At 42.2% G+C, this 11,082-nt stretch overlaps 1 long non-coding RNA gene across 2 annotated transcripts in view; it reads left to right on the top strand.

Annotated features, from left to right (window-relative positions):
- The first annotated feature begins 6 nt into the window (after positions 1-6).
- LOC102486733 (uncharacterized) overlaps positions 7-11,082 on the top strand; it is a 51,611-nt gene continuing 40,535 nt past the window's right edge. Inside the window, exon 1 of one of the 2 annotated variants that reach the window (XR_337234.1) lies at positions 7-187. This is a non-coding gene — a long non-coding RNA (uncharacterized LOC102486733). Of the gene's footprint in view, positions 188-1,790; positions 1,861-11,082 lie in introns of those variants that run through there. The other variant, XR_001369668.1, reaches the window with a different exon arrangement.

The following is an 11,082-nucleotide window of genomic DNA, read 5'->3' on the forward strand; positions in this document are numbered from 1 at the left end:
GACAGCGGCTCCGTCACACGCCCCTTCCCTTCCAGGGCGCGGAGTTCCAGGCGGGGCGTGCTGCCGCGCGCCCTGGTCGCGGTTGGGGCCCGGTGGGCGCCAGCCTCTGAGCAAGGCTGACCCCTGGGTGGCAGTTACGTCCTCCATTCGACGCCAGGTTTATTTGTTGCTCCTGGACGTTTGTGATGTATGATTTCACCCGAGTTAAAAATGCCCCCAAGGGAGTAGACACCAGGACTGGCCCTCCCACCCCCAGCTCTTCTTGTGAGGCCATCCAGGGGCGGGGAGGGGAGGCGAGCTGGGGAAAGGGCGAACAAGTCCCCAGCAGCTTGTGGGTGAGAAGGGTGCTTGGAAATGGCCAAAATGGTTCATTTTTTATGTATTATTATTGCTATTACTATTTTCAGTTTTTGCTGGAGGGCATATGAGCTGCTCAGAGAGAGAGAGAGGGAAAGGGAGACTCCCCCGCCCCCAACACACCCCACCGAGACCACGCTGCTTTCTTCTCCTCCAGTCCGCTCTTGGGATCTTGGGGACCACGCAGTACCCACGGTGATTTTTAAGTCCCCAGGTCCCGGACTGCAACTGCTCAAAAGGCCATGAGGGATCCAGCACCTTAACTAAGCTCCAGGTTCCCGCAGGCCTGTTAATTTTAACAAGTAGAAATAGGGAAATAGTTGCCGGTCCGCTGGGCAAGTTTTCAGGAGTTTGTAACAAGACAGTGCTTTCTTTGAAAGCACATATTTTATTTTTAATGTAAAATTTATCTTTATTGTAAAGAAATCAGAAACTGTAGAAAAGGAGGATGAATATATAAATGTGTGTATATATTGTATATATGTGTGTATGTATGTGTGTGTATATATATGTGTGTATGTATGTGTGTATATTGTATATATGTGTGTGTATGTATGTGTGTGTATATTGTATATATGTGTGTATGTATGTATGTGTGTATATATTGTATATATGTGTGTATGTATGTGTGTGTATATATTGTATATATGTGTGTATGTATGTGTGTGTATATTGTATATATGTGTATGTATGTGTGTATATTGTACATATGTGTGTATGTATGTGTGTATATGTGTGTATGTATATGTGTATATTGTATATATGTGGGTGTATGTATGTGTGTGTATATAGTATATATGTGTGTGTATGTATGTGTGTGTATATATTGTATATATGTGTGTATGTATGTATGTGTGCGTATATATTGTATATATGTGTATATGTATGTGTGTATATTGTATATATGTGTGTATGTATGTGTGTGTATATTGTATATTTGTATATATGTGTGTATGTACGTGTGTATATATATTGTATATATGTGTGTATGTATGTGTGTGTATATATATTGTATATATGTGTGTATGTATGTGTGTGTATATATAATATATGTGTGTATGTATGTATGTGTGTGTATATATTGTATATATGTGTGTATATATGTGTGTGTATATTGTATATGTGTATGTATGTGTATATATATTGTATGTATGTGTGTATGTATGTGTGTATACAATATACATATATGTATATACACACATGCATATATATGTATATATGTATACACACACACACATTCTGGCTCTAAACTTGATGCTATTTCCCTGTCTTTTGTTAATTCAGAAATACATTTTTTAAAGAATTATTTAGTTTTATTTATTCATTCATTATTTTAATTCAACCAGAGAGAGACACAGAGAGAGAGAGGGAAAGTGAGAAAGCAAGCCACCAAGTCTGGGATTTGAACTGTAGTCTGCTATGTGGGAGTGTCCAGCGCCTCAACCACCATGCCACCTGCTGGTCCCAAGAGATGCATATATTCCTAAAGGACAGCTTTATAAGGTACTCATTTTATGTATCATATATGTAAAATGACTATATATAATTGTCGTAGGTTATTGAGAAAATGAGAATGAACACTGAAGAAAACTCAAAACATGCCTAGTTCTTCCTGTACCAGGAGATAACCATTGTTAAAATGTTGGTAATTCTTACAGATTAAAAAAAATGATGAAAAATATATGTTGCAGACCTGGAAAGTAAATAAGTGCATTTGAATGACTTATGGCACTGTGACAGACATACATTAAAGTGCAGATACTCGAGCCGTACATTTCAGAAGGGCCTGGCGTGTGTAAACATCTGTGACGCCATCACCGGAGTTCTGACAAGGAACACGTTCATCTCCCAGCCCTTCCTCAGCCCTGTTCGTGCTTAGTCCTTTCTTTCTTCTGCCTCTCTCTGTCCTCCCCCACCCTAAGCAACTACCAGCTGGTCTTTTCTCGCTGTATAGGCTGGTTTGCATTTTCTGGAATTCAAATGAATAGTATCAGCAGTCCGGATTCCTGTTGGCCTCCTTTCTTCCACTCAGCGTAATTATTTGGCGCTCTGTCCTTGTTGTAGTGTGTGTGGATATACCACCATTTGTTAACCCTTTCGCCTGCTGGCAGGCATTTTAGGTGTTTAGCGTTTTTGGCTATTAAAATGAAGTAGTTGAGGTTGGCAGGTGGCGTGGTAGTTAAGGCACTGGATTCCCACATGGCTGGCCACCACTCAAGACCCGGCGGCTTTCTTTCTCACATTTCTCTCTCTTTCTCTGGTGAGAGCATGTGCCCGATAGCAAATTAAAATAATAATAATAATAATAAATAAAATGAAATAAATGATTCTTTTAAAAATGTAAAATAAAGCAGTTATGGATGGTCCTGTGTGCTCACATGCTCTCATCTCTCTTGGGTAAATAGCCAAGTAGAATTCTTGGATCGTGTGGTAAGTGGATGTTTAACTTTTTAAGAACCTTCTGAAGCGTGTTTCCGACGTGGTGGTACCATTTTACATTCTTGTCAATGGTGTATGAGAGTTCAAGTCCTTTCCCATCTTTACTAATACTTGCTATTGTCAGTCACTTACTTCTAATGTAAACTTAATTTTTTAATTGAAGCTCTTCTAATAGGCGTGTACTAGTGTTTCATTGTGTTTGTGATTTGCATCCCCATAATGCTTAATGATGGTGAGTGCATTCCCACTTGCATTTTTCCAGTCATTTTTTAGGGTAAAAGGTGTTCAAATCTTTTGCACATTTATATAGCAGGACATTTGTTTTCTGATAATTGACTCCTCATGGTTGCTATCTAGGTCTTATTTTTTAATTTATTCTATTTTTTAGGGTCTTGCTGTAGAGTGCATGTACTCGCCAGAGAGAGACAGAAACAGAGAGAAGAAACTGAGAAATCACCCTCCAGGGGGTATGGCCATGCTGCAGTCCTTCCTCCTTCATTCTCCTCTTGGGATCTGGGGCATGCATGCATGTTTGCCTGGTGTGATTTTTAAGCTACCAGGTCTGGGACTCCAACCATGGTCAACCATGTGGGAGTCCAGTGCCTTAACCACCATGACACCTGCTGGCCCCTAGGTCTTTGATATTAGCATTGCTCTGTTCAGACCTTTTGAATATAATCTGTAGAGTACCTTCTCTATGTCACTTTCCTTTATTGCCTTGGATAAGTCAGACTGCCTTTTAGATCAGTTTCCTTGGTTGTAAATTTAAGACACTACTTACCTCCCATGAGTGGCCGAAAGAATTAAATAATAGAATGTACTGAGAGTACTTATCACAGTGCTTGACACAGAATTAGTACTCAGAATAATCGCTAATAGCTTTTATGGCATAATTTCTATTTAATTATCCTAAATTAATCATTTTATATTACTCAGTAAGCACTTATTATTATTACCGAATATGGGAAACCCTATACAACTTACAAAGAACATTTACATGTGTTATATAGTTGCTGTCATGTGTGGATAGTGAGATAGAGATTCTTTTATTATGTGAAAATGTCAAATATAGTTTTATAGTAAGCTCCTTGCTCTCAAATGAGCTTCTTAAAGTGTACCATAAATAAAATGGAAGCCTAAGATCTGGCTGTATTTAAATTCTGCTAGTAGAATGAGATAGGTATGTACCAGGCCCTTCTCACTAATTTTTACTCCTCTATACTGATTTTTGCCTTTATTTTTCTGAACTTTTGCTATTTAAAAAAATGTGGTTCCCTAAAGAGAGGTTAGGAAAACGATTCTTTAGAGTGATATTAAATGCCAACTGCTGCTACTCGTATTTTAGAAAAATTGATGCTCTTCATATAAATGTTTATCCCCAAAGTAATAAAATGCATAGATATAAAGCAAATGCAATATATGAACTGTAATGTAAAGCAATGCTATAAAACACAGTACACATTTAAAGATCCCATGTTAATTTACCCCAAAAGTTTCTTCTCTGTATTACAAAGTTTGTCATGTCATCTGCTAGACTTTGAAGACTCTTGAATTCTTGAACCTGTCTTTTTTCTTTTTAGCATATCAGTAGCATCCAGCAAAACTCAACTAATTCCACATTTCCCCCATTAACCCTATGTCTGGTAGGTGTTCTGCTTATCTTAAGGGTCTTTGATTTTTCTTGAATAGTATTCATAGTAAAATTGATGTTGTTCTAACAAAATGCAAACCTAGACTGTTCTCCACTACTTTCACAACTCATTTCTTTCTTAGTATTTTTTTTTTTTAAAGTTTATTTCCTAAGAAAGACAAGAACCCTCAAGAGGGTCTCCTGCATGGTCCTCTCTTAGCTCCCTCAGCCTGGATTAGGTGCAGCCTGTGCGTGCCGGCCAGCCTGGGAACCTGAGGAATCCTGATCCTCACAGTGGCTCCCGGAGTTGTATTGTGCTACCCTGCACCACCAGGCTGGGCCGGCTTCCCTTCGTCTTCGTAGCTTCTTTTTGAACACCCCCCACCCCGTTAGGTTTCATGTGTCTCTGTGGGTGAGTTCTCTCTCTGCTCTTCACTGTCCTCTGCTCAGATCGAGAACCCGTCTTTCCAAACTTCCTTCACTCTCTCCTAAAATCCGTGTTACATTTTTAAGTCCCATTATATATATATATTACCTTCTCTGTGAGGTCTTATGTCATTCAGAATTAATCACTACATCACAGCTAGGGCAGGCCAACAGGTGGCGTGATGGTTAAGGTGCTGGACTCCCACATGGCTGACCATGGTTCGAGCTCTGGACCTGACAGGTTGCTTCCTCACTTTCTCTCTCTCTCTCGCTGTCATGCACACATGCTCTGTAGCAAATTAAACAAATAATAATAGTAATGATAAATAAAACTAAATAAATCTTTAAAAAAGGAATTAATCACTACTTTTTTTTTTCTGGTGTCGGAGTACTCTTTTCATTAACAGCATATGTTTTTTTTAGAAAAATAATTATTTATTTAATTTTATTTATCATTACTATTATTATTTATTCAGCCAGAGATAGACAGAGAGAGGTGGATGGGAGACAGAGGGAGAGAGAGGGAGGGAAAGTGAGAAAGCAAACTGTCAGGTCTGGGACTCAAGCCTTAACTGCCACATCACCTGCTGGCCCCCTCAACAGCATGTCTTATCATATAAAACTCCTTGTACTGTACATACACGTGTAAGTGTGTGTGTGCGTGCATGTGTGTAAAAGCCAAGACTATTTCATTTGTTTTTAAATCCCCAAGCTTAGCACAGGGCTTGATATTTATTAAAAAATAAGCACAAGGCACAAGTAGCAGGGATCCGCTGTGCGATGCTGGAGCCATTTGGATGGTGTGAGTTCAGGTTCCAGGGCACCCTCAGCCTGCTGGGTAGGTTGTGGGCGCCTGTGCTCCTGGCTACCTGGGAAGCTAGGGCTGGGGCTGTGCTTTAGCAAGGCTCTGTCCAGGGCACCTGCCTCTCTCTCTCTCTCTGTTGAAATAAGTTAATTAGTTAAATAAATAAATAAACACTTTTCAAATACCTCAATGAGTTGAAATAGGATTTTTTACTCTCTATAGTATACCAGATTGACCTAACATACTTTTTTTTTTTTTTGGAGAGATTTTCACTGTAGGGCGTGTGCGCTCGCCAGACAGACAGAGAGAGACATAGAGACAGAAAGCGAGAAATCACCCCCCAGGGGGGATGGTCACGCCGCAATCCCTTCTCCTCCATTCTCCTCTCGGGATCTTGGGCACGCACGCACACGCGCCCGGCGTGAGTTTTAAACCACCAGGTCCGGGACACGAACCGCGGTCGACTACGTGGGAGTCCAGCAACATAGCCATTACGCTAACTGCTGGTTCCCGACCTAACATACTTTTAAAAAAGGTATCAGATGTCCTCATTTTATATTATCTGAGGCTGTACAGGAAATCTCTATGCTTTGGTGGTTTCTTCCTTTTCTATTAAGTTGTCAGAAAAGTCAGGATGTATTTTTTTTCTTTGTTTTCCTTTGCAAAAATGTATCATGACTTTACTGACAACCCAATAGTACAGCAGGCAAGTAATTTTATATATGTGGAAATGCTTTGCCAATGAGAATTTAAAGAACTATATGAATGTGAGTGGCTTTTATTAAGCCATGTTTTGACTTATGCCACGCATAGATTATATTTTATAACATTAAATTTTAAAGCATTTGATTTTAAATATTAAACTTTTTTGAATTTACATACCTTGAAAAATATGTAAAGAACATTCTGTGTAGAAGTAGGATGATAAATAATGCAGAGAAGAAAAAATAGAAAGTAACCATTCCTTCCTATTCGTGTGTATAATCTCCTTTTCTCACTTCTTTGATATAACAAGATCAGCCTCACAAATAACCCTTCATTTTCATTACTGATCCTGGTCCCTTCTAGAATTACTGGCTGCCAGAGCCACAGTGGAGAGAAACTCATTGGTCATTACGGCTTATATACTGCTGGCAATGAGGTATTTGAGGGCTTCGACTAGAGAGCAGCGTAGGGTTTTGTTCTGGTTCATGCCGGCATCTGGTGACCAGCTCTCGTCGCTTCTGTGTATAATCCCTCTGTTTCTATGCAGAACCCCATTTCTGCAGATGGGCCATGCGGAGACTGGAGCCTAATTACTGGTATCGGGGTGCCCTGGGCTGCACAGCGTCCTCCTCCAAGTTCATGCTCATGTGGAACCTGCGACCATAACCTCACTTGGAAACAGGATCTTTCTAGATATAGTCAGGTTAAATGAGATCAGAGTGAGAGCTAATTCCAGGGCTGATATCCTTATTGACCATAACCTTATTTGGAAACAGGATCTTTCCAGATATAGTCAGGTTAAATGAGATCAGGGTGAGAGCTAATTCCAGGGCTGATATCCTTATACAAGGAAGGAGAGGTGAACAGGAACATAGACAAGGCGAGAAGGCCTTGTGAAATCGGAGGCGGAGATGCAGCTACAAACCAGGAACTCCAAGCACCACCAGCAACCACCAGAAGGTGAGCAGGCAGGAAAAGATCTTCCCTAGAGTCTTTGGGGTGAGGGTGGTCCTAATGATGCGTTGATTTTGAACTTCTAGCATCCAGAACTGTGAAAGAATAAATGTCTGTTGATTAAGCCAGTTTGTGACATCATGTTATGAAAACTCTGGGAAACTCATATGAGGAGACGCAGGGAAAGATGCAGGTCATTTTGAGGGAGGCAAGCAGTGTCCTGCTGGGCACCTGACCCCTGCTGACGCTGCATAGTTCTAGAGAAGGTGGGGTAGGTTATGCTCCTCCCTTCCAGCAAGAGACAGTAGGCTGATTTTGCAAGCAAGATTCCTGGAAAAGCTGGCAATCAGGGACCAGCAGATGATGTAATGGTTACGTTGCTGGACACCCATGCAGTCAACTGCAGTTCAAGTCCTGGACATGGCAGCTTGAACTCATGCTGGGTATGTGCGTGCGTGCCCAAAATCCAGAGAGGAGAATGGAGGGGACGGGGTGTGGCCATCTGCTCTGCGGGGTGATTTCTCACTTTCTGTCTCTCTAACTCTGTCTCTCCGGTGAGCACATGTCCCCTATAGCAAAAATCGCCCACCCCCCCAAAAAAAAGCTGACAATTGAATGAACTTTGTGTGTCTTCTCCAGAGGTCTCCTTCCCAAGTCTCAGTCCTCTCTCAGGACTCTGAATTTTGGTGAAGCTATGAATTCAACCTTCACTGAAATTCTCCTACTTTTACAGTAAAGTCCTTTGCTTGTCTGCTCAGGCCAGATCATAAATATTTTAGGCTTGTGGGCTATAGGATTTTTTTTTTTTTTGAGAGGTTTTTGCTATAGGGCGTGTGTGCTCGCCAGACAGACAGAGAGAGACATAGAGACAGAAAGCGAGAAATCACCCCCCAGGGGGGATGGTCACGCTGCAATCCCTTCTCCTCCGTTCTCCTCTCAGGATCTTGGGCACGCATGCACACGTGCCTGGCATGAGTTCTAAGCCACCGGGTCCGGGACGCGAACCGCGGTCGACTACGTGGGAGTCCAGCGACATAGCCATTACGCTAACTGCTGGTTCCTGGCTATAGGGTTTTGTGGCTACTCTTAAACTTTACTGTTGTACCATGAAAGCAGTCACAGGCTGAAAAAGTACGGTTGTATTCCAGTAAAACTTTATTTACCAAAGCAGTAGAGGATCAGATTGGGCCCAGGGTCTGGAGTTGGCGGACTCCAGTTCTGGGAGGCGAGGGTCTCTTTTGACACTGTCACAGAGTATTTCCGACGTTCACGCTCATACGCTCATAATTAACTCCCCCGAGCCTGCCATGTTCTCTTTCTAACACAGTGGTAGTACCCGGCAAAACTCAATTAATTCTACATTTCCCTCCTAACCCTCAATCAAGAGAGACACTTCACAAGCGAGGGAAATTTCTTCCACCTCTGTCCCTATTATAGAGGTGAAAATTCTAATCACTTCAATGCTGCGGGATTCTAGGGCTGTGACACTTCACTAGCCAGCAGTGTCCTAGGGGGTCAGGGTGGGATTCTCATTAGTCTTTGACCAACAAGTTCCTGAATCTCAGATTAGCTTCTTAGGAACATTTTCAGTAAAAACTATTTTAAGTTAGAGTCTAAGCAAACCCTGAGAAAAAAAAACTTGTTCACAAGGGATATATTAAAGGAAATGTTGCCAAAGGAAACCTATACAGAATTAGGGGAAGCTGGAAATGGGAGAACAATTAAGTTGTGATTTCAGCAAAATTCAATGCAGGGAAGGCTGGCTTCATGGAGCACACAGGATCTGACAAGCAGGACTTTATGTATGGCCTAATTCTCGGCTGCTGTCTTGAAATTCTTAATAACTTCGTCTTTGGAGACCAGCAGTTGGCGTAATGGCTATGTCGCTGGACTCCCATGTAGCTGACTGCAGTTCAAGTCCTGGACCTGGTGACTTAAACTCACTCTGGGCCCATGTACGTGCATGCCCAAGATCCCGAGAGGAGAATGGAGGAGAAGGGATTGCGGTGTGGCCGTCCGCCCCGGGGGGGGGGGGGGGTTTGTCGCTTTTCTCTCTGTCTTTCTGGTGAGCACACATGCCCTATAGCAAAAACCTCTCCAATATATAAATAAATAAACTTCATCTTTGAATTGTATTTTGTAAGTAAACCCTGATGGCACCACAGAGCGTGCACACGAGCAGAGGAGACATGTGCAATTCATGTATTTGTCAGCCTTTGCCTCCCTGTTCACACAGAGCATTTGTAATTACCCATGAGCACACAGTTTTGGTGGACCATCCGTGGATGGGAGTGCAGCAGGACTGACTGCTAGTGAGTACAAGCTACGCGTGTTGAGTCTGTGACCGAGTTCGTGAGAGCGCGAGCCTGAGGTGCGGTTGCCCTTCCGAAGGGAACTTGCTTGGAATGCAGAGTGAAGTCAATGGCATTTGAAGGCACACAAAGGACCAAGGAAACTCCGCAGGTCTTTCTTTCTAGCGTTACCTCCCTGCATTGGTTAAACACAAATGCTAAAAATGACGATGGAAGGAAAGGTGCAAGTAAAGCCATTCACGGTTCATTTTTCTTTCAGTACTTCTTAGCTGTAAGTCAAAGACAGCTCTGGAAGAATGTATGGTTTAAGAAATTAAAGGCATTTTATTTTATTTATTTATTTATTTTTTTTTGCCGTAGGGCGCTAGCACTCTCAGAAAAGAGAGAGAGGGGAAGTGAGAATTCACCCCGAAATTAAATAAAGGCATTTTAGTTTATTTTAATTTTAATTTTTAATTTTTAATTTTTTTGCCATAGGGCGCTAGCGCTCTCAGAAAAGAGAGAGAGGGGAAGTGAGAATTCACCTCTCAAGGAGATGGCCAAATCACAGTCCTTTCTCCTCCATTTTCCTCTTGGGATTTTGGGCACCAGTGTGAGCTTTAAACCACCAGGTCTGAGATTCGAACCGTGGTCAAGGGCTGTCTTTCCTGCACAGTTACAGGCTCATTTGTTAGAAGCAGTACACGGAAAGGAGGGGAAGGAATACAAATGGTAGAAGGTTGCCAAGAGCAGGGCCGGAAGGTGGTGCAGTGGTAAAATGCAGTGCTCTGTGAGGCGGACCCACTTAGGAAGGTCCTGGGTTTGCATCTGGAGACCTCCCTGAGAATGCCGGCACAAACATGCACCTTTTACAGGGCCTGCTGAGGCTAGAGTGGATCATGGCATTAAGACCCTACTGGTGGGACCATCAGATGGTGTATTGGTTACATGCATGCACCTTTTACAGGGCTGGCTGAGGCTAGAGTGGATCATGGCATCAAGACCTTACCGGTGGGACCATCAGATGGTGTATTGGTTACATTGGTCACTGGACTTCCACATGGCTGACCATGGTTCAAGTCTCAGACCTGGATGCTTGAAACACACCGGGCACATGTCTGTGTGGGTTCAAATCCTGAGAAGATTTCGAAATCACCCAGGGGGTGATTTCTTGCTTTCTGTCTCTCCAGTAAGCACACATGCCCTATAGGAAAATAATCTCTCTCTCTCAAAAAAAGACCTTATTGAAGTGCTGTCTATCTCAATCTCTCTATCTCTCTTACTCATGGAATGAGTAAACTTTAAAAGAAATATGTATTTTAAGAAGGCCTTTGGCAGCATACCAATACCCACTGACTAGTCCCCTGGCCTAACGTTTATTGTGTTTAGTACAGAACCTGATAGAGAACAGGTGGCACATATAACTCAGAATATTGCAGAGAGGTTTAATAATAGGGCTATACACACACGTAGGG

The sequence above is a fragment of the Tupaia chinensis genome, unplaced genomic scaffold (genome assembly GCF_000334495.1).
Source record: "Tupaia chinensis unplaced genomic scaffold, TupChi_1.0 Scaffold144806_1, whole genome shotgun sequence".
NCBI lineage: Eukaryota > Metazoa > Chordata > Mammalia > Scandentia > Tupaiidae > Tupaia > Tupaia belangeri.